Source organism: Saccopteryx leptura, chromosome 3 (assembly GCF_036850995.1).
Source record: "Saccopteryx leptura isolate mSacLep1 chromosome 3, mSacLep1_pri_phased_curated, whole genome shotgun sequence".
NCBI classification, from domain to species: Eukaryota; Metazoa; Chordata; class Mammalia; order Chiroptera; family Emballonuridae; genus Saccopteryx; species Saccopteryx leptura.
In genome coordinates this window covers 73,831,902-73,855,923 of record NC_089505.1, presented here as the reverse complement: position 1 = coordinate 73,855,923, position 24,022 = coordinate 73,831,902, and the positions used below count along the sequence as shown (strand labels likewise).

The following is a 24,022-nucleotide window of genomic DNA, read 5'->3' as shown; positions in this document are numbered from 1 at the left end:
TACCTGAGTCTCCTATCCATTCTCAAATTCCATAATTGTTGTAATTGGTGGCTCAGGTTGACCATACCAAGACTTCTCCTCTACCTCCATTTTAGCTGAGTGGCAGACTAAGCTGCCAGAGAGAACTAGGAGCAGCCAGCCTGTCATTGCTCAGGATGATTGAGCAATGTTTGGCCTGCTGGAATCAGAATTTGCTGAGGAAACTCTGACATAGCCCCTACTGTTTGATTGGGCTAGGGACTGCCCCGTTGTCCATTTCCCTGAATCACCTTGATTTCCCTGAATCCCTTCAGCTGTATGCTTAGATTTACATTCATTCACCCAATATTTTCCTCTCTTGCATCCTGTGCAGAGGTCAGGATATTTAGGAACTGGCTACCCCTTAGGGGAAGGCTGAGACTGATATCTGAAGACAGTAGGGCTATTTCTAGCAAAATATCCAAGATCTCCACATTGAAAACAAGATCTTCTGGCAGAACTACTCCCTGGCCTCCCTTCCTTCTTTTGTTCTGCCGTTTATCAAAGTATTGTCCTGGAGTCCTCCCCTGGGGTACTGCGGCAATAGCCAGACCTTTTATATATGATGGCCCAATATCATCACATATTCTGATGTAATCCCCTGTATCTCAAGCCGTATGTAAAAGTTGGTTGGAGTGAGGACCTCCAAGGTTCTGAGACAAAGACTCTGAGAGCATCATGATGAAGGTCAGAATGAGCAGAAAGTTGAGCATAAGAAGGAGCAGAGGGCAGCGGAGGTGCAAACATTAAGTTGGCCGTGGCCATGACACCCTCATTATCTCCCGAGTCATCCTCAGACTCTAATGTCTTATATTTACATCTCTCCATTTTTAGCTCACCCTGATATTTTTATACAAAAGCTCCTCCTCAAATAAAAACATTTGTACAAAAAAAAAAGGTCCCTTCCTTTTTACCCTAATTGTCCCATAATTTATTTTTTCTGATTATACTTTCTCTGAAACTTTAATCAGTGTGCACCCTGGGGAGATCCATCATCTGCCATTAGTTTAGTATTCCTCAGGTCCCTGTTCAGGTGCCATCTGTCGTGGAGCAGCGCGGCTAGTAATTGTTCAGGTCCTGAGTGAGAATGCTAAAGAATAAAAAAATAAACTCAGAGAGAGAAAGAATGATATCGGAAGGCCTCTGCAATGCCTTTACCTTGCAAGGGTACGACTCTCCACCCCCATACCACTTTATTTACAGGGCAGAGAAAAATCATCAGCAAGTCAAAGAGATCTCTGATACAAAGTCACATTTCCAAGACAACCCAAGGATTTTCCCAAGTGCATAAAACCCTCCACCCTGCATAACATCTTAACTTCTCAAAACAAAGCATAAAAAGAAATATGCCTCCAATCTCTATGAGGGACACAGATAGGATGAGTAAAAACGATCCAGCGTCATAGGTAACATGGAAGTGTGGAGAAAAACATAGTCTTTAGCGACTTAAGCAAGTGAGGCTTCGGCCAACGTCAGCTTACTGCCAGTCTCCCACACCACTGTTCCCCAAAAATTTAAACCGCAAGAACCCTGTTGGCTTGCAGATTCCAGCAGAAGTGTAATAATGAACAGTTAATTTTTCAACTCATTCTCAAAAATGACCCATACTTGAGCCTGACCAGGTGGTGGTGCAGTGGATAGAGCACTGGACTGGAACACAGGAACCAGATTTGAATCCACAAGGTAGCTGGCATGAGCATGGGCTCATCAGGCTTGAGGGTGGGATTATAGACATGACCTCATGGTCGCGGGCTCGAAGACCAAGGATTGCTGGCTTGAGCAAGGGGTCAATTGCTTTGCTGTAGACTCCTCACTCCCAATCCTGCCAAAGCACATATTAGAAATCAATCAATGAACAACAAACGTGATAAAACAAAGAATTGATGCTTCTCATCTCTCTCCCTTTCTGTCTGTCTTTCTCTTTCTCTCTTTCTCTTTCACACATGCACACCCAGACACACAATCTATATTTGGAACAGCTCTGTCTCAGATTTTCTAAAATTTATACCAGACCTTACATACTGCTGAGAAATTACAAGTCAAATTATGTAAAAATGCAGTTTATGTTGTGTATCACAGGAACAAAGATGTGTACAAAGAGCCATTTATATTTACTGTTTATAGTAGCTATTTGAGTTTATTTAAAAGACTACATTACTGTTCATAAATTTTAACCTAACGTTGATCAGCATCTGGGTTCATCCTCATGTGAAAAGGAGATTTTTCTGCAGGTCAAAATTGGTTTAGTTTCAGAGCTACCCAAGAAAGAGCCATAATTCCTGAGGCATGGGCTGACATGAGGTCTGAGACCCTGCATCCATCTCTAACTACTTCTAATAATTTTTAATATTTCTGTCTTAACCAGTTATTGGAAGTTTTCCTAAGTAATAACAAACTCTGATTTCTGAGCAGTATAATTGTAATTCAGAAATTAATGTGCTGTTCAATCAGCTTTACAAAGGCACAGAGAATTTTACATGATTAGTAAAGTTATCTCGTTACAGTTCTATGCGTGTATTAATACATTTGATGGCCTAATTGTAATATTTTAATCTCAATGAAAATAAATGTGACTGTCTTTTACTGAATTATAATTATTTTGTTATTATTGAGGTTTAATACAGTTAATAGATTTAGTAATTATGTCTCCTGAATGTATTTACAATTCACTGATGAACATTAAAAAGTTTTTATATGTGTGAGCTCTGCAACTGAGACTTAAAAAAAAAAAGGCAACTTCGCTTGTGAGGAGTATGGACAGTAAAGTAATTAAGAGCTTCAGCATTTTTTAGGCTCAAGTGTACCTTCTGATCTTTTGTTAGGTTGTCAGTATCCTGAGGTTATATTTAGCCTTGTCTTTGTGGTTTTTTTCCTCAAAACTGACTTGATACCCAAGATATTATGCCTTGAAACACTGAAATGCATACTTGTTTTTTGTTTACTATTTCTCAGATCACATATTAGTTTCAACCATCTTTCAAAATAAAGACCAGATAATTGTATGCTCTCTAATTAGAAATAACTGGTTCTAGATGTTTTTTTCTTTGTAAATTTACAATTACCAAAATTTAGCTGAAAGTCAAATATTATGATTTCTGTAGTGGAACCTTATGATTGTTTCTCTGGTTATATTGACATGAATCCATATCAATAAATCTAATATATTCATAAAGATATTAGATGCATCAATACTTCATTAAGATTATTTATTTAAAACTATACTGGTCAAAAAAATAAATACTTTAATTGAAAAGAAAAATGGGCATAATCAAACATCAAATAGGTCTCAAATATAACTATGTATGCAAACATCTGGATTTTTAAAAATACACAACCACTTTCCTAGGACAGTACAACACAATGGTAAACACTAATGTTATTGCAACCAAGCTCCCCATGTTCAAACCGTGACTGTAGCAATATTTGAATGAGTAGTATAAGCTCCTTTTAGTCAAATTCTTCTTGTCTAAAAAATGAAAATATTATTAGATTCTATCTCACACTCCTGTAAATATTAAGTACTTTAAAATAGATAACATGATAATAATAGTGACTATCTCCTGGCCAAGAAGCTTAGTTGGTTAGGGCATCATCAAGATATAGATTCTGCGTAGTTGCAGGTTCTACGGTGTGTCCGTAGTGTCATGGTGCACTTTTGACTGTTCACAGGAAAGCAACAAAAGACGATAGAAATGTGTAATCTGCATGAAATAAAAGGAAAACTCTCCTAGTTCTATACCTATTCAGTGCAGTTCAATGTAGCATCATGCACAGAGTTTTAAGGGCTCCTTACGTTGCTATCCCGTATAGCCTCTACAGACTCATCACTGACTGATGGCCTACCAGAACAGGGATTCTCCACCAAACTGCCAGTTTCCTTCAACTGCTTATCCCACCGAGTAATGTTATTCCTATGTGGTGGCGCTTCGTTATAAATGTGCCAATATTCAGGTTGCACTTTGGTCATGGATTCAAATTTAGCGAGCCACAGAACACACTGAACTTTCCTTTGTACCGTCCACATCTTGACTGGCATGGCCGTGGGCTGCTCTGCTGTATACGCGGTGTTACATCATCATCTGCGCATGCGCACATGCTGCCACATCATCCTACAGAAACTGGAAGGGTTTTCCTTTTATTTGGTGCAGGTTTCACATTTCTATCATCTTTTGTTGCTTTCCTGTGACCGGTCAAAAGTGCACCATGACTTTACAGACACTGTATATCCACTCAGGGCACAAACAGGAATCAACCCATGAATACATGAATGGGTAGAACAACAGATTGGTGTTTCTCTCTCTCTCTCTCAAATCAATAAATAAAAAACTTTTAAATTCTACTGACTAAATAAGCATTACATTAAACATTCAGCTTTGAAATTTAAAAAATATGTATATTTTAAAATATTTAGGAAAAAGTAATTGTAAATGATGATTTTTGAATTTATTTTCCATGGTTAGCCTCCAATCATGTTTTTATGCAGAATTGTGCTCTTATGAATGTAAACACTGAGCACTGGGATATAAGGGAGTGACCTCCCTGAATTTTAAATTTGCAATGATCTTCCTATTTCAGATGCTTATCGGAATCCTGGAGAATTTCTTACTCTTCTGTCATGATATGTCCCTTTACCTCAGTGGATACAGGACAAAGCCAGCAGATTTTTTTATTTATGATTTTAATTTGTGTTTACATAGATTCAAGTGTCCCACCGAATATACCTTCCCCCACCCCCTTATTTCCCCAAGCCTGCAGATTTAATTGTCATTCACCTGATTAAGCAATTCTGAAATCATTCTCTCAAGGGGAGTTCTGGAGACAATAGCAGCATTGGGTCTGCAATATTTTCTCAGTGATTTTGGATGCAAACTTGTCTTTTGCATTCAGAGAGTAGCCAGAAGTGTGTGCATGGCTACCATCTGCTTCTTGAGTGTCTTCCATGCAATTACATCAGTTGTTGGAACTCTCGGTGGGCAGAGCTTAAAGCAAATGCTGCCAAATACACAAACATCTCAAATATCCTCTGCTGGATCCTGAATATAATGCTAAATATTAAAGTTCCTGAGTATGTGACTGACAAATGGAACACCAAAATCATCTCAAACATCTTTGGATATGCTCCATTAAAGTTTACTCTAATAATATATATGATCCATATAAAGTAGTCATATCTTCTCATGATATTTTGTGTTCAGGACTCTGACTTGGGCCAGGAAAACCATGGTTCTTATTCTGTACAGGCATAACCAGCAGGTCCAACACCTTCATGTGACCGACGTGTCTCCCAGATCGTCTCGTGAGATTAGAGCTATCCAAAACATCCTTGTTCTAGTGACCGTTTTTGTATATTTTTATGCCTTCTCCTCCATTATTCACATTTATATTTCTATTTTTGGTAAGACCACTAGGTGGCTGATGAACACTTCTGTCTTAATCAATGCATGCTTCTCAACTGCCAGCTCCTTTGTCCTCTTGAGTCATAATGACCCTGTAGTCAGTTTACCTTTGTGTGCACTAGAAGATGTAAGCAGTTTCTGCATTCCTGCATCTCATCAAAAGAATATAAACTGTCTACCTTTCACTCTCTTTTGTCATCTATTCCTGATTCTGCAAGGAATCGTGAGTATAATTACATTCAGTCTCATTGCACATAGAGTTTTGAATAACAGAGATTCTGCTGCTACAATAAATAGTAAATAATGTTTGTTTTAATACATAATAGTACTTATTATGTAAGTACTCACATGATTATTTTTTAATGATGGTTGCAGTAGAGTAGTTCAGAGTCTTGTGAACAATAAACAGTCCTGAAATAATGTAGAGACACTGGAAATGTTTTTGAGTGTGTAGTCTTTCATGAGAGATAGCAACTTTGTCAATATTTACTGGCCATCCCATAGAGAGGGCAGTGCCTTGAACGGAATCCATGTGGGATGTTACTCCAAGAAGCTCAGGGTAGAGCTTTCTGTGTGCTGTATTGTAATGCAAGTGGCCTTAGTTGAAGCTGGAGGAAAAATGAGGATTTAGTTACTATGGACTATGACTGCCAAGTGTGAATATGGTTTCTTACATCCTCAGAGAATAACTGTTCAAAATAAAAAAATGTGTATGAAGAGATGTGCATTAACAAATTTTAAAATACTGTACATTAAATATTGCAGTAGTGAACTGTATGAAACAAAGAAATGTTTATTGAAAATACCTGCCTAGATAAAATAGTTCCACATTCTAAATTGACAAAATGGTTTCTGAAACTTTATGAAGAAAATTATATATTAAGTGTATGATAGGGAATTTTCATAAAAGGAGATTGACATAAACTCTGCAAAGGGAGCATAAAAGTACCATTCTGCCAAAAGTAGGGAGTGATTCAATTAAATCCACTCATGTCTCAACAGATTCTCAGAATATTTAATTACCATAGAAAAATTATCAGAAATGCTTTCCCGTGGCATAGATTATGGTTTCTTTTTATATTTTCTCAAGAAATTTGTGATTTTGATTTCTTTGTTAATTTACACATTATTTTAGTAGAATGCTGTTTACTTCTGTGTCTGTGTCCCTGCCAGATTTCTTTTTCTAAATTTTACCTAGTTTCATACCATTATGATTGGAGAAAATGCTTTACATTATTTTGGCCTATTTTTTTTTTTCTTTTTGGAGAGGGACAGAGAGATGTACAGATAGTGATAACAGACAGAAAGGGAGAGAAATGAGAAGCATCAATTTTGTGTCGGGGCTTTTTGTTGTGGCTCCTTAGTTGTTCATTGATTGCTTTCTCATATGTGCCTTGACTTGGGGATGCCAGCAGAGGGAGTGACCCCTTGCTGAAGCCAGTGACCTTGGACTTCAAGCCAGAAACCTTTGGGCTCAAGCCAGCGACCATGGCATCAAGCTGGATGACTATGTGTTGAAGTTGACAACTCGATGTTTCAAACCTGGGTCCTTGGCATCCTAGTCCAACTCTCTATCCACTGCACCACTGGTAGTCAGACAAGACTCATTAGGTTTTGTAGGTAACACTGGGGAACAATTTTCTTTTCATTTTCTGTTGCATGAGGTTTTAGAATTTTTTCTATATATTACTGCATCGCTGATTTCAAATCTGAAATTTGTGGGGGTTTTTGGTGCATGCTTTAGTATTTATGCAATTTTTATGTTACTTTTTTACATTAATAACATGCATTGGTTTTTAAATTGAAGTTAAAGGACATTGACACTTGGATTGAACATAACCACAAGGCAATTAATGTTTTACAAACATCACTTTTACATAATTGTAGTTGTTTTTAAATTTAAAAAATTATTATCTGATAAAAACACCCTCTTATTTTGTTTTAAGATTGAATCAGGATGTGAGGGCGATCTGGCTGCGACATCTGTCACCCCATTGATCGCCAGGGTTGATTCGGCTGATCTGGCTGGCTAGGTGGGTGTCCCCTTCCTCCCTCACCGCTCCATGTGCGTCCCTCCCGAAGCTGCGCGCTCGGTCGAAGAGGACGACCTTCCCCGCTAGAGGAGAGGACCGTTCTTCGGTCAAGGGTATACGAGTAGCTGCGCTCCCCTGCTAGAACCTCCAAACAAGTCTCAAGATTGAATCATGGCTTCTTCGAGTAGGCATAAATGTTAGAATACTCCTGACACCTTCTGTTATATATGTGACTGTTACACACTTCAATGCCAAGGCGCAATATTTCATCATTTGTGACACATGCATATATTGCCTATTTTCAAGTTCTCCTTGTTAATCAAGACAAGAATTTGGCTCCTCATATTGTGTGTCATAATTGTGAGGAAGTGCTCTATGACCAGACAAAAGGAAAATGCAAAGGAATGCCTTTTGGTATTCTCATGGTATGGCGTGAATCTAAGGACCACAGCAGTGACTGTTATTTCTGTCTGATCCATACAAAGGGCATCGGCAAGAGAAAATGGCATATGATCGCATATCCTTAATATTCCTTCAGCAATACGACATATCCCACACTCCGAGACACTCCCGGTTCCAGTTTTCAATGGTTTTATTTCTTCTAAGGACGAAGACAGTGAACATAGTGATCAAGTGTATTTTGATAAGATGCATGAGGAAATGGTTGTAGAATCTGAAGGGTCTTCTTCTTATGCCAAGCAGTCATTAACCCCTCAGCAGTTTAGCTAACCCAAATTGAATGACTTAGTAAGAGATTTGGGCCTATCAAAGAAAGCAGCTGAGCTATTAGCCTCCAGTCTTCAAACAAAGAATATACAGTGTGTCCGTAAAGTCATGGTGCACTTTAGACTGGTCACAGGAAAGCAACAAAAGACGATAGGAATGTGAAATCTGCACCAAATAAAAGGAAAACTTTCTAAGTTTTATACCTATTCAGTGCAGTTTGATATGGGGTCACGCACAGATTTTTTATGGCTCCTTATGTAGCTATCCCATATAGCCTCTACAGACTTGTCACTGACTGATGGCCTACCAGAACGGGGTTTCTCCACCAAACTGCAGTTTCCTTCAACTGCTTATCCCACCGAGTAATGTTATTCCTATGTAATGGTGCTTCATTATAAATGTGCTGATATTCATGTTGCACTTTGGTCACGGATTGGAATTCAGTGAGCCACAGAACACACTGAACTTTCCTCTGTACTGTCCACATCTCAACTGGCATGGCCATGGGCTGCTCTGAGGTATACACAGTGTTACGTAATCATCTGTGCATGCGCACATGCTGCCACATCATCCTACAGAAACTGGGAGGGTTTTCCTTTTATTTGGTGTAGATCTTACATTTCTATCATCTTTTGTTGCTTTCCTGTGACCGGTCAAAAGTGCACCATAATTTTATGAACACACTGTACTTTACCAGTCGGCTAAAGTATCCCACTTCAGGAAGCGTGCAAAAATTTTTGTGGACGTTTTAGAAGACAGACACTTTGTTTATTGTCATGATATCACATATCATTTTTTTTTTTTGTGACAGAGACAGAGTGAAACAGAGAAAAAGACACCTAGGGACACACAGGAGGAAGAGAGAGATGAGAAGCATCAATTTTTAGTTGTAGGTCCTTCGTTGTTCATTGATTGCTTTCTCATATGGGCCTTGACTGGGTGGGAGGCCACAGCAAAGCAGAGTGACCCCTTGCTCAAGCCAGTGACATTGGACTCAAGTCAGCAACTTTGGGCTTCAATCCAGCGACCTCGGGGTTTCGAACCTGGATCCTCTTCCAGTCCAACACTGTCCACTGTGCCATCTCCTGGTCAGGTATGCCACTACATATTGCTATGAAAGAAATTCAAACACGCTGGTCCTTTTTCTTTTCTTTGAAAAAATATATTTATTGATTTTAGACAGAGGAGAAAGGGGAGGAGAGGAGCGGGAAACCTCAACTGGTAGTTGCTCCTTGTACCTTGGCCAGGCAATCCCAGGATTTCAACCTGGTGACCTCAGCATTCCAGGTTGATGCTTTATCAACTCACCTCCAGAGTCCAGCCTGTGTCTCTTTTATTGCTATGCAAAAATATATGATTGTCAAACGTGCTGTCTATATAATCAAAGCTAACTGAAAAATTTCAGAGCCACTTAAAAATAAAATTCTTTGGCACTCTCTTCTGGGAGGACCCCCCGCCGTCTCCCTTCCACCTAAACTGCTGTTTTTTGCCTCTGTGAGTTGTTAATTAAAGACCATCTCTTCTACTTCTGTGACTTTCTAAGTAAACATACCTTATATTTTGGAAAACACAATTTTTATTATTTTATTTTAATTTTTAAGTGTTTCTGTCGGGAGCCGATCTACAACTGCTGGCTGACAAGGTCACAGCAGGAGAAGACCCACAACTGCTGGCTGACAAGGTCACAGCAGGAGAAGACCCACAACTGCTGGCTGACAAGGTCACAGCAGAAGAAGATCAAAAACTGCTGGTTGACAAAGTCACTGCAGTGAAGACCAATGGCTGCCAATGGCTGCGGGTTGACAAAGTCACCACAAAGGAAAGGCACAACGATACTTCCCCCTTTGACCTTTTTTAATTAATCTGGCCTTATATCCCCCCTTTTCTGGGTGCGTGCTATTATTTATGGCACAGGGATAATAGTACCGTGCTTTCCCTGTAGATTTGTAGTAATTTCTTTGGAAATGAGACAGAGGGTGTGAGTTCCACAGAAAAGCCTATAAGCCCCTTGAACTGGGCTCATAGACATAAGAGGCTGGCTATGAAATCCCTTGTAAAGGGTTAAGTTTGTAGGAGAATTTCTTCTTATTAATCATGTTAGAAAAAACAGATTGTGACTTATGAATAGGTAGGAAACAGTAACTATACACAGAGCACCTTTTAGCCTTCACTTAATTCATCACTTTTCCTCCCTAGCCTTTTCATGTGGTAGAGTAAAGAAACTTTCCATTCTTCTTGCATACCTGACCTGCAGGTGGTGGAGCACTCTGAGAAAAGTAAAGTTAGAACTTAATTAGTGTATGAATATAGTAAATAAATAAAATTTGACTAGACAATAGAATCCTAGACAAGGTAGAGTTATTAATCAGTACTGATCTTTTGGAAGTTTGTATCAATATTGTTATTGCTGTTCAAGTTATTGTATAATTGTACTTTGAATGACTTACCACCTGATTTATAGTTTATAGAAATGAATTAACTGTTACCTAGGAAATGTAACCATAGTGAAACAAAAACAATGATTAATCAATGTATTCTGAATATCATGTGATTGTAACTTAGTGTGTGTGCATAAAAGGAAAGCTAGACCAGCAATTGAGAGAGATGCCTGGCAGTAAATGCTAACTAGAGAATAAAGAGAAAGAAAAGAATTTCGGCTCTCTCACTCGATTCGTGCCGACGCCGTCTCTTCCTGTGGGACCCCTGAATTCCCCCCGGGGCTGGACCCCAGCATATTTCTTAATTTTATATTTTATTTTTTGTATTTTTCTGAACTGAAAACCAGGGCGGAAGTGAGGCTGACTTCCACTTGCGCTGAACCAGTACCAACCCGGCATGCCCACCAGGGGGCGATGCTCGGGCATCTCGGGCATTGCTCTGTTGCAACCAAAGCCATTCTATCGCTAGAGGCAGAGGCCATGGAAACATCCTCAGCACCTGAGCCAGCTTTGCTCCAATGGCTCATTGGCTGCCAGAGGGAGATAGAGAGAAAGCAGAGGGAAAAGAGTGGAGAAGCAGATTGATGCTTCTCCTGTATGCCCTGGCTAGGAATCAAACTCAGGACTTCTACACATTAGGCCAACGCACTACTGCTGAGCCAACCAGCTAGGGGTAATTTATTTATTTTTTTCTATTTTTATGAAGTGAGAAGCATGGAGGCAGAGAGACTCCCTACGTGTCTGACCGGGATCCATCTGATATGCCCATGAAGGTCGATATTCTGCCCATCTGGGGCATTGGTTTGTTGTGACCAGAGCCGTTCTACTGCCTGAGTGGGAGGACATGGAGCCACTGAAGGCTCCCGGGACAATTTTGCTCCAATGGAGCCTTGACTGTAGGAGGAAAAGAGACAGAAAGAAGAGTGGTTAGAATGGAGGTGAAAGGCTCTTCTCCTGTGTGATTGGAAAAGAATTGAAGATTTATTTATTTATTTATTTATTTATTTATTTATTTATTTTTGGTGTCAGACATAGAGACAGAGGAGGGGACAGATAGGGACAGACAGACAGGAAGGGAGAGAGATAAGAAGCATCATTCTTCATTGCACACTTTAGGTGTACATTGATTGCTTTCTCATATGTGCCTTGACCAGAGGTTGCAGCTGATCAAGTGACCCTTACTTACTCAAGCCAGTGACCTTGGCTCCAAGCTAGCAACCTTTCATGGCTGAGGCCAGCCAGGTTCACATTGATACCAAGCAGACAGTAGTGGAATGCTGAGCTGTAAAACGTTGGGGTATTATCTTTTCTTACATTCTTTCAGTGAGAGGCAAGTACACAGGCAAGGGGAAACAGGTTCTAACAACAGCAGGCAAGCAAATAGTAAAGCATCCCCTCTCAGTGACAGGCATGCAATCTGCAATTTCCCAAACACTGCCCTGAGTCCAATTACCTGTAGTCTTACATATACATACGTTATGCACATGTGGCTCTGCCATGTGCTCACATACTAATCATGCAAATTGCAAGTGAGCAAGCCTAACACAGCTGTTTTCCAAACGGTCTAGAATAGAAGAATGTATAGGCAGGAGCCTAGGCCAGGCTGCCTTGGCTCTCTAGAAAATTTATGGATTAGAAATGACCCTGCACTGGAACAGTAGCAAAAAGGGGACCTCGGACAGAGGTTTAGGCAATTAGCTGAAGATGCAATGCAGCTGCCCATTGCTCTTCTGGATGCAAGTCTTTGGGAACACTTAGAGTTTAGGAAATGCAAGCCTGTTGGGAAAAGGGGTGTGCTAGCAGGAGAAAGAGAGTGCTCTTGTGACATCCGAATAAAGGCCATAAAATATATTAATAGGCTTTAGAAATAACTTCAAAGGAACTAGTCCAGTAAATGCAACCCATTCCTGGGACAGATGAGTCCTTGAGATAAGGAAGGTGTTAGACTCCCAGGATGACTAGGAACAGATGGAAGTCGTTAGACTTCCAGGATGACTAGGAACAGATGGAAGTCATTAGACTCCCAGGATGGCTAGGAATAGATGAGTCCTTGAGATAGGAAAGTCGTAAAACTCCCAGGATGATTAGTGTAGCCCAATCCTGGAGGATAGATAGGGACTTTTCCAGCTGGGGGCTTTCAACTGTATGACTGGTTACTAAGGCACATGACTAAAATTTAATTTGAGGGAGCCAATTGCTAAATGCAAAATTCACTTCTATATGAACCGCTTGCTTGCTATGCTATAAAAACCCCTAGATTGTAGGCGCTCGGTGTGACTCTGGTGACTGCCTCCTGAGCTCACCCCTGCGCAGGTTTTGCTTTTTCTTTGCCATAAAACTTTGTTTAAACTCTCCAAATGTCTCCAGTGTCTATTTTACCCGGCGAGTGCAACATTTTATGGGGGCTCGCCCGGGATTCCCATTATGGGAATTTTGACTGGGGACAGGCGGAACAGCTCAATCTGGTGAGTATCTTGTTGTAGAATTTCTTGTTTCTGTAATCTGGCTCCGGAGCACTTACAGTCTGTGGTGGCAGACAGGACGCTGTCAGTGACCCGCCCAGACACTCGGGCCAAGGGCAGGACGCTGCCGGCCAAGGTTTCTGTTTCTGTCTGAAATCGATCGATCGTTTTAAAAGTAGTGAGCTCACTCGCGCAGTGCCGCGCCGCTGTCTGGTTGTTTGTTTAGCCTGAATGACTGAGTGGGAAATTTTGTGTATTGTCCTCCTGGGACTTGCTGCACTGTTGTGTTGGGTGTTCATTTGTTTGCCAGTACAGTGTGGTCAACGTTCATCTATTTGGACCACTCTGCTTATAGGGTGGGGAATCCTGTGTGTTGTCTTTTTAGGACTAGAAGCATACCAGGCTAAGAGGAACAAATACCGCGAGATGGGACAGCAAGAATCTACACTTAAATCCCCTCTTGATTGCATTTTAAGTAACTTCTCTGATTTTCAGAAGAGAGCCCAGGGTTACGGGGGACCTCCACCTGATCGAGAAACTCTCCAGACCTTAAGCCAAGTGGAGTGGCCATCTCTTAAGGTTGGATGGCCATCTGAAGGAACCTTTGATCTGCCCATAGTTTTTGCAGTAAGAGCCATTATATATCAGGTGCCCCATCCAGATCAATATGTGTATATAGATATTTGGACAGATATAGCTACAGACAAACCTGGGTACATTAAGAGGTGCATAAAAGCTAATCAAAAGGTTAAGAGAGCTATTTGTGTGAGCGCAGTGGACATTAAGCCTCGCCCTCCCTCCGCTCCACCTGCACCTGAAAAAGAGCCTCCCAAATCGTATCCGGTCCTTCCTGAAGTTACTGAGGATATAATAGACCCTGTAAATTATCCTCCTCCTTATCAGAAACCCAAGGAGCCGGATTCAACTGTGCCCGAGAATGTCCAGAGTCCTCCCCACACTCGGGGGGGGGGAACCCCTTATGCTCAACCTCCCTTTGCTGGAAGTGCCCCAATGTTACCTCTTAGGGAGGTGCTGCCCCCCTAGATGAAGGACCACAAGCACCGTCCCGAATGATTTATATTCCTTTCTCTACTAGTGACCTTTATAATTGGAAACATCAGAACTTGTCATTTTCAGAGAAACCCCAGGGGTTAATTTCTTTGCTTGAGACTGTTTTCAGGACCCATCAACCAACTTGGGACGATTGTCAGCAGCTTTTGCACACTCTGTTCACAACGGAAGAAAGAACCCGCATCAGCCAAGAAGCTGAAAAAGCAATTAGGGAAGATGGGGGCACTGAAAGGGAACTAGAGAAAACACTCCCCAGGTGCCCTCCCAATTGGGATCCAAATGATAGCAGGGATAGGGAATCGCTTACCCAATATCGCCGGGCTCTATTAAGGGGAATAAAAGCAGCTGCTAAGAAACCAACCAACTTCAGTAAGGTAGGTGAGGTAATTCAGGGAAGGGATGAGTCCCCTGTTGCATTTTTAGAGCGGCTAATGGAGGCCTACCGGGTTTATACCCCTATTGATCCTGAGGCAGAGGAAAATCGGAGGCTAATAAACATAGCCTTCGTCACTCAGGCAACCCCAGACATTAGAAAGAAGCTCCAGAAAATAGAAGGATTTGAGGGAAAGAATAGGAGTGAACTATTAGAAATAGCACAGAGAGTCTATGTCAATCGTGATGACCCTGAGTTAGGGAGAGCAGCTGTAAAACTACTCTTGGCACAGCAATCAAAAGGACCAAAAGGGAAACAGCAGCCCTTTAAGGGAAAGAAGGGAACTTTCCTGCAGAAGCAACTAGATAAAGATCAGTGTGCTTATTGCAAGGAAAAAGGTCATTGGAAGAAGGACTGCCCTAAGCTACAGGCCACAAATCAGGAACAAAGCTCACAAGTTTTGCTCCAATTAGACTGACGGGGCCAAGGCTCCATTTCTGTTGGCCCCCATGAGCCTATGGTCATACTGTCAATTGAAGGGAAACCAACTACCTTTCTAGTTGACACGGGGGCCACTTATTCTGTCCTAAAGAGACCACTTGGGACATTACAAAAGGAATCCACAAAGGTAATAGGGGTCACTGGCAAGGCTGTCTCATATCCTCGAGCCACTGCTCGGATTACAGACCTGGCGCGGGGGACTATTACTCATTCATTCCTGATTATTCCAGACTGCCCTTACCCGCTGTTGGGACGAGATTTGTTGCAAAAATTTCAAGCAACAATAACCTTCAACCAGGAGAAGAATACAGAAGGCAAGGTATTAGTGACTGTGCCAATATCAGAAGAATACCTGATTGCCTCCCTCCAGGAAGGTAAGAGCGGGTTTACGGGCGTCCCCGAGGAAGTAAAGCAGCAGGTTCCTGGAGTTTGGGCAGAAAACAATCCTCTGGGATTGGCAGTACATCAGCCGCCTGTAGTAGTGCTGTTGCGGAGCGATGCCAGCCCAGTACGCATCAGACAGTATCCTGTACCCGCTCGGGCTAAACAGGGCATAGCACAGCACTTGAGGCGCTTATTGGGAGCCGGGATTCTCCGGGAGTGCCAATCTGCCTGGAACGCTCCTCTGCTGCCAGTACAAAAGCCTGGAACTCAGGACTATCGCCCAGTGCAGGACCTGCATGACGTGAATGCTCGGGTAGAGACCATACATCCTACTGTGCCAAACCCCTATACCCTATTGAGTTCATTGCCACCGACTCATGTTTTTTATTCAGTATTATATTTGAAAGATGCCTTCTTTTGCATTCCATTAGCAAAGCAAAGCCAGGAAATGTTTGCCTTTGAGTGGAATGATCCTGAGAATGGACTTTCAGGTCAATACACTTGGACCAGACTCCCTCAGGGTTTTAAGAATTCACCAATCATATTTAATGAGGCTTTGTGCAAAGACTTACAGGAGTTTCGAGCCGGCCACTCTTCAATCGTGCTGCTACAGTATGTGGACGATCTCCTTATCGCAGCCCCAAACCAGGAGAGTTGCCGAGAAGCTACATTGGAACTACTCCAAGAACTGCAACGGATGGGCTATCGAGTATCTGCTAAGAAAGCCCAAATTGTCACTCAAACTGTGAGTTACTTGGGGTATAACTTAAGGGGGGGACAACGTGGCTTGTCTAGCCAAAGAATTCAGACTATATTACAGATTCCTGAGCCTGTAAGTAAGAGGCAAGTACGAGAATTTTTAGGTGCCGTAGGATATTGCAGACTTTGGATACTAGGATTTGCAGAGCTGGCCAAACCTTTGCATGAGTTAACACGGGGAAAAGAGGAACAATTTGTATGGACAGAGGAGGCTCGAGAATCTTTTCAAAAACTGTCACCCTGGCTAACTACATTGATAACTACACTAGCGGGACCATTGTTAATACTGTTGTTGGCCCTCACTATTGGACCCATAATCCTCAACAAGTTATTTGCTTTTATTAAGGAAAGAATAGAAACAGTCAAAGTAATGGTTTTATCTCAGCCCTACCAACGCCTTAGTATAGTCGAAGAATCTCCATTATAGTTAATGATTTAACTAGTACAAAGAAGAGGAGGAAATGTGACATCCGAATAAAGGCCATAAAATATATTAATAGGCTTTAGAAATAACTTCAAAGGAACTAGTCCAGTAAATGCAACCCATTCCCGGGACAGATGAGTCCTTGAGATAAGGAAGGTGTTAGACTCCCAGGATGACTAGGAACAGATGGAAGTCGTTAGACTCCCAGGATGACTAGGAACAGATGGAAGTCGTTAGACTCCCAGGATGGCTAGGAATAGATGAGTCCTTGAGATAGGAAAGTTGTAAAACTCCCAGGATGATTAGTGTAGCCCAATCCTGGAGGATAGATAGGGACTTTTCCAGCTGGGGGCTTTCAACTGTATGACTGGTTACTAAGGCACGTGACTAAAATTTAATTTGAGGGAGCCAATTGCTAAATGCAAAATTCGCTTCTGTATGAACCGCTTGCTTGCTATGCTATAAAAACCCCTAGATTGTAGGCGCTCGGTGTGACTCTGGTGACTGCCACCTGAGCTCACCCCTGCGCAGGTTTTGCTTTTTCTTTGCCATAAAACTTTGTTTAAACTCTCCAAACGTCTCCAGTGTCTATTTTACCCGGCGAGTGCAACACTCTCAGCCTTCTGTTTTGAGCGTTTGTAAAGACTGAGTTAGGATAAGATCTCAATAGAATATTCATCAACTTTTCTAGGTGAGTTCTTTATGGGTTTTGTTCTCTACTGATTAGTCAGTGCCAGGGTGTTATTAGTCCGTGCAGCTGGTCCTGGCATAGCCCCGTTGGTTTTGCTGCTTTATTTGGGATGGAGCTCAAATACAGCTAATGTTATATTTAGAGAGGTGACCTTTTGTATTTGGTGTAAATTGCTCAACCAGTTCAGTTATCTGTCTCAGTTTCCCCATTCTACTTCTAAAGGAATGTTCCTAGCTTCTTTGTAACCTGCCTCATCAGTATGCTGTAAACAGGTTTAAAAAAAGTATTTGAAGGTAATTGATGTCAAGTATCGAATGGGACAATAAGTATATATTTTTTAATTTTAAATTCATTTTAGAAAGCGCAGAAGGGAAACAATTCACCGGCGGTTTCTTTTTTTTTTTTTTTTTTAATTTTTTAAAAATTTTATTTATTCATTTTAGAGAGGAGAGAGAGACAGAGAGAGAGAAGGGGGGAGGAGCTGAGCTAGAAGCATCAACTCCCACATGTGCCCTGACCAGGCAAGCCCAGGGTTTCGAACCAGTGACCTCAGCATTTCCAGGTCGACACTTTATCCACTGTGCCACCACAGGTCAGGCACCGGCGGTTTCTTGTATCTGTCCCATGCAGGGAAGGAACCCACAACCTTGGCATATCAGATGATGCCCTAACAACCTGAAGAACCAGGGCTCTCATTCTAATGCTTAATAAGTGCACACACAAGTATGAAAGACATATGGGTATTCCTGACCTTAGAAAACAACCATTGCTGTACTGTAAAGGTCAGGTTAAAGACCCTCTCCCACCACCTTCTTGATTTAGTTTCACCTTTTCAGTGTTATTGCGCATGCCTGGCCTCAACAGACTCCACCCTCTGTCTCTCCCTCCCTGGGACACCCCGCCCATACTCTTTTTTTTTTTTTCCAGCTTTTGGGATGTCCGGGCGCGCTTGCCCAGTCTAACCAGGCCACGCCTCCAGGACGTTCCTTATTTCTTCTGAGCGCCATTTTCTGCAGACCGGGAACTGGACGCGAAGGTCATAGTACGAAATGTGAGTTCCCGTTTTTCTACGTTAAACCTTCATTTCACAACTCCTTTTCTTCACAGTCTGGATGGCCTCGTGGAACTTTTAGTTCCCTCAGGCGGCCCTGCCGTCCGTGGAAATTCAGCCGACCCCGCGAGAGTCCGGCGCTTTCCTTGGGGGTGGGGGTTAAAATGGCTCCCAGGCTGCTCCCTGCGCTCTGCTCTTCTTTTCGTTAAGTAACTGCATCTTCGTAGTTTTTACTTTTAAAGCCGAAAGTGAGCTCTCCGTTCGTCAGTAGCCAATAGTGTTCTGAAGGAGTTTGTGTTACGTCCTCCCACGGGTACAAACTTTCACTCGTAAAGTTCTGGCCGCGGGATGTACGCAGATCCACGTGCAGAGTGTTCTCCCCACGCGTACGTAGAACTGATTGTGAGCTGCGGGATGTGTTAATTAACTTGATTGTGCTACTATTTCCGTCTATGTGTATTTCAAGGGGTCACATGGATTCCTTCAAGTGTACATAATTTTTATTTCTCAATAATGGTTCAGTAAATCCCCAACGGATAACTTAAGGCGGTCAGTGTGCTTGGCTTGCCGCCTCTGGGTGGTTAAATTCTGCTTCACATTGGATTGCTCAGGCATTCTGCAGATACATTTTTTTGTGCCTCCTCTCCCCCCCCCCCCCCCCAGAAGGTCTCATTGTGATATTTGTGGTAAGTGAAGCAGCAGCCTGCAAGAATGAACACTTCAGTGAGAATTATAAGGGAGGTTAGGACAGAGGTGGCTGGTACCCCTAAACCTGTCCCAACTCCTGAAGTTATTTTGAGGGTTACCAAGAGAGGGGTGAGCTGCACTGCCCTTCTGTGCCGGACTTGCTGAATCCCTGGAATGGGGAGAGACCGGTTGTTGAGGGCTACATCACCATTGGGAGAGAGGTATGTTAAAGCACAGGCTCCTGCCCAGGTAGTAGGAAGGCCAAGGTAGCGTCCTCCCCGCAGAGGAACAACATTCCCTGTTGTGTCAGGCAGGGAGGGAGATGAATTGAGAAGAGGTGAGAAAGGATAGGGAGGTGTGCTCCTTTCTTGGGGTTCTGCTGTCCAGACTGATAATGTAGACGCTATTCCTGCTCCAATAAGGGGAGAGAGATGGGTAGTTGCTTGTTGGGTGCAGTGAAAATGAGGGCAAACACTGGAGGAGGAGGTGATTTAAGAGAAAAGGGAGAGGGAGAAATATGAGAATTAAAAGAAGGGGCTTGTAAGGTAGGAAAGAAGGGAAACCAGACTGATTGGAGTAAGCAGCTGTTTGTCTCAGGAGGGACCTGGTAGTTTACTTGAGACAAAATTGTGGTTGGAATCCGTAGAGTGACAGTGATTGTAAGGTGTTTTTCCCCGCCGAGAAGGAAGGAACAGGTCTCGGAGCCACCAAGTGTGGTAAGTTCAAAAGGCTTTATTCAGTACAAAGCGTTCCCAGGCGAGACTCACTGGCGTGCAAGATGGAGGTCAGGAAAAAATCGCACATGGAGAGACCGCGCGGGTATATTTAAAAAGGGGTCCCTCTAGGGAAGTCGAGCTAAAATGACGTAGAGAAATCTTACTGGCTGACAGTCAATCGCTTTTGTTTCCAAGGCGTCCTAGGAAGTTTCTTTTTGGTGTGCTTGACTGTGGGCGGTCCTCGCCGAAGTTCCCCGAGCCTAAGTTCCCCAGGTGACCAGCCCTCTATCCACCGACCTTACAGTGATATTGCATGTTGTTTTGACAGAGGCCACCTGGAGTGTTTCTGATGTTTTGCTGAAGCATAAGTGAGCTTGAGTTTCCCGGAGCTCTCCATACCGAGTACTTTAACGATTTTCAGTATACTTTTAGCATACATTTAATTATTAATCATTTTTAAAGATTTTATTTATTTATATTTAGAGAGAGAGAAAAGGCAAGGTAGAGCACGCAGCATCAACTCATATATGCCTTAAACAGGCAAGCTCACGGTTTCGAACCAGATATCTCAGTGTTCTAGGTCAATGCTTTATTTTGGGTGCCACTAGAGGTCAGGCATCATCCTTATTAATCATTACATTTTATTTAGATGTGCCTAACTAACTCTATCAACTAATCGTACATCGTTCACTCTTTATGTAGTCTACTTTAGCTTAATGTGAATCTGCTGTGGTTTCTTTTTTCTTTCTTCGTGTGTGTGTGTGTGTGTGTGTGTGTGTGTGTGTAAATGAATGTCAGGTAACCATATTCTATAATGCTTACACAGTTAATAGTTTTTCAGTTGTAAGCCACAGAAGATCTTTCACATATGCTTCACAAAGGAAGATGTATTTTGGCCTGACCAGGTTGTGCTGCAGTGGATGGATCATTGATCTGGGGCTGAGGACTCAGGTTTGAAACTCTGAGATTGCTAGCTTGAGTGCAGGGTCAGGGTCACCGTCTTGAGTGTGGGGTCATAGACATGGCCCCAATGTCTGTTGCTTGAGCCCAAAGTCGCTGGCTTGAGCAAGGGATCACTGGCTAAGCTGGAACCCCCTGGTCCAAACATATATGAGAATGCTATCAATGAACAAATAAAGTGCTTTAGCTTTGAGTTTATTCGTCTCATCTCTCTCCCTTCCTGTCTTTTTGTCTATTTTTCTGACTCTCTATTTTAAAAAAAGTGTCTTTGTTTTAACATGCTTTAGAAATCTTAGAAGAGCCAAGGTTGTATTTTTCCCATACATGCCGTGGTTGGAGTGCATGGCAGGTGTTCCTGCTGATAACTGAACTTGTATTGTTTGCAGTCCAGATTGTTAGGATACAACTGCAATGGACATTCTTGGACTTGTCTTCTGTTTTAGCAGTGCACTTTTTATGTGTGTGTGTGTGTGGGGGGGGGCGTTGCATGGGAAAAATACATAGTTTAGACATTTACCTCAGCATGAAAGTGCTGTATCTTACTGTGCTTATAAGTTCAGTCTAAATAGATACCAAAATGTTTTCCATAGTACTTTTACCCTGTCCATTTTCGCCAGGAATGTGTCATTAGTTTATAGTGTGGTTTATGTGCCCTGTTTATAATCTTTGCAAAACTTACCACATTGTGAAATTTTCTCATATATTTTTTATTAATTTTATTTTTTTGTTTACTGATTTTGGACAGAGAACACAGGAGAGAGAGAGATAGAAACATCATTCTGTCCCTGTGCGTGCTCAAGTCTAGACAGTGACATTCTGCTCAAGACAGTGATCTTGGGCTCAAGTCAGGGAACATGGGCTTTAAGTCATCAACATTTAAGTTCAAGCCAGCAATCATAGTATCATTTTGATAATCTTATGAACAGGCTGCTCCCCCCACTAAACCTGGGAAGGGCACGCTCAAACCTGTGACCTGAGAATTTTGAACCTGGGTCCTCAGCATCCCAGGTTGAAGCTCTACCCTCTGTGCCCCACTCTATTCAGGCATCTGAGTGATTTATCATTTTTTTCTTCATTATTTTTTCTACATTATTTATCTTTATTTCTTTGGGATTTGTAGAGGCCTATAAAATACCGCCTCATTTAATATGTAAAGTATTGAAATATATTAAGTGTAATTTCTCCTTCACATTATAGAGTCTTCCACTCAGATGAATGCATAGATGAGAATGAAAAATTGCATACTACAGACTGGGGCAAAACAAGGTTTACAGTTGTTAATACGTGTAAAAAATCTTGAATGAGTCTTTGTGATTGCTGAGAACAGCTTGGCAAAGGGTGTGCTTGAAAGGAAGGTGCTGCAGGACTTGAAAAGAACACAAGACACAGCATGGAGAAAAGATGGGTACAGGGGACTCCCAGCTTCTAGGACTGAGGCACAGATCTCTGCAGCCTCATCATATGTATTCGTTTCTTTACTAATCAAGGAAACTACAGGAACCTGGGATAAAGTAGCAGAGCATGGATTCTGGCACATTGGATGATTAACTAATAGTTCCCGGTATGCAGTAAATGGTATAAGGATCAGTTCTTCCTTTAAACAATCTTTGAAAATTATCAACTTTTAGGAATTCTATGTTCTGGATACTAGTCTTTTATCAATAAAAAATTTTGAATAAATGTGTTGACATTCCATTTATTTCTTTATTGCCACATGCCAGTGGTTCTCTAACTGTCCCACCATCATTTTTTGGAAAGCATACCTTTCTAAATTGAAGTCTTTTAACTTTCTCAGACAATTGTGTTTATATGATTTGTGCAGGGTTTTTTGTGGGATCTCTATTCTGTTCTATTTATCTGCACGTTTATGCTTTCACAACTACTATCAATTACGATATTACATATAAGTGTTGAAATCTTTTGATGCGGGCCTTGTACACTGGTTGTTTTTGTCAAAATTGTTCTTGCTATTTTCAGTGTAAAACCCTGCCAATACTACCTTACCAGGAGATCAGCTGTAAGACAATTTGGTATTTTCTACCCCTAGTTATTTGTGTGATAGAGACTTCAATTTTGAGGTGTCTGTACCAAAATGCATGATCACTCTTTAATGAGGTACATTTAGTACAACCCTAAAGATGAATTAATATACAAAATACCTCATCAGTACTCCTGAAATTAATTGAGGACATCATTGAGAAAAATGTGACAGAGAAATGGTTACGGAATAGAGAAAAATGGTATCTGAATATAATATTGTGGGTTAAATTGTGCAACAGAAAATGGATGGTAGTGTAAAAACTTGTGAAATCAGAGTAGAACCTGTGATTTGGTTGCATATTATACCAATGTTCATTTCTCAATTTGACAAATGTACCGTGGTGATTTAAAAGGTTCATGTGATGAGAAGTTAAATGAAGGTTCAATATATGTGAACTTTTTGTAGTAGTCCTTAATGACTTCCATATTAATAACAAACTTACCCAAAACAAGCTTATTATGAATAGGTTTAACCTATGCAAATTATATCAATAAAAATGAAAAAGGAACCAATTTTGATCTAATTTTATTTTACCTTCTCATAAACATTTTCCTATTATAAGATATTTATGGATAGCTGTATGTAAGTAATAATAAATGGGTAGTAAAAATGGGTATAATAAATTAACTAGAGGCACATAAACGCATGCGTTAACACAGGGTTCGGGAACCTCTTTGGCTGAGAGAGCCATGAACACCACATATTTTAAAATGTAATTCCATGAGAGCCATACAACGACCCATGTACATTATGTATTCATTATCTAATAAAAATTTGGTATTGTACCGGAGGACAGCTGTGATTGGCTCTAGCCACCCGGAACCATGAACATGAGTGGTAGAAAATGACTGGATTGTAATACATGAGAATGTTTTATATTTTTAATATTATTTTTTTATTAAAGATTTGTCTGCGAGGCAAATGCAGCCAACAGAAGAGCCACGTCTTGTTTGCGAACCATAGGTTCCCGACCCCTGTGTCAACAGAAGGTATGCATTCAAGTGTAGGATCACTTTGAGGGCTCTCTCTGCAGCATGCTGGTCCCTTTCCCCACCCCCTTATTCTTCTCAAGGTTTCTCTCTCTCTGATCCTAAACTCCGAAGGTCCCTTTTTTTTTGCCTCTGTAACTTGTTTCTTGAAGTCCATTGTTTTGATGGCTTACTTCTACTTCTGTTTTTCTCGAAGTGAAATTTTTCTAGGCCCTGGTCAGTTTATTCAGGCAGTTCAGAGCATTGTTAAGTTGGTGAGTGCATCTGGGTCAGAGGAAATGTACCAGTCACTGAATTTTCTC

At 41.5% G+C, this 24,022-nt stretch overlaps 1 protein-coding gene across 1 annotated transcript in view; it reads left to right on the top strand.

The window, feature by feature from the left end:
- Positions 1–18,256: 18,256 nt before the first annotated feature.
- LOC136399227 (zinc finger protein 432-like) overlaps positions 18,257–24,022 on the top strand; it is a 125,945-nt gene continuing 120,179 nt past the window's right edge. The window contains exons 1-3 of the mRNA XM_066374218.1: positions 18,257–18,327; positions 21,888–21,956; positions 23,636–23,720. The gene's annotated coding sequence lies outside the window, so the exon portion shown is untranslated. The remainder of the gene's footprint in view (positions 18,328–21,887; positions 21,957–23,635; positions 23,721–24,022) is intronic.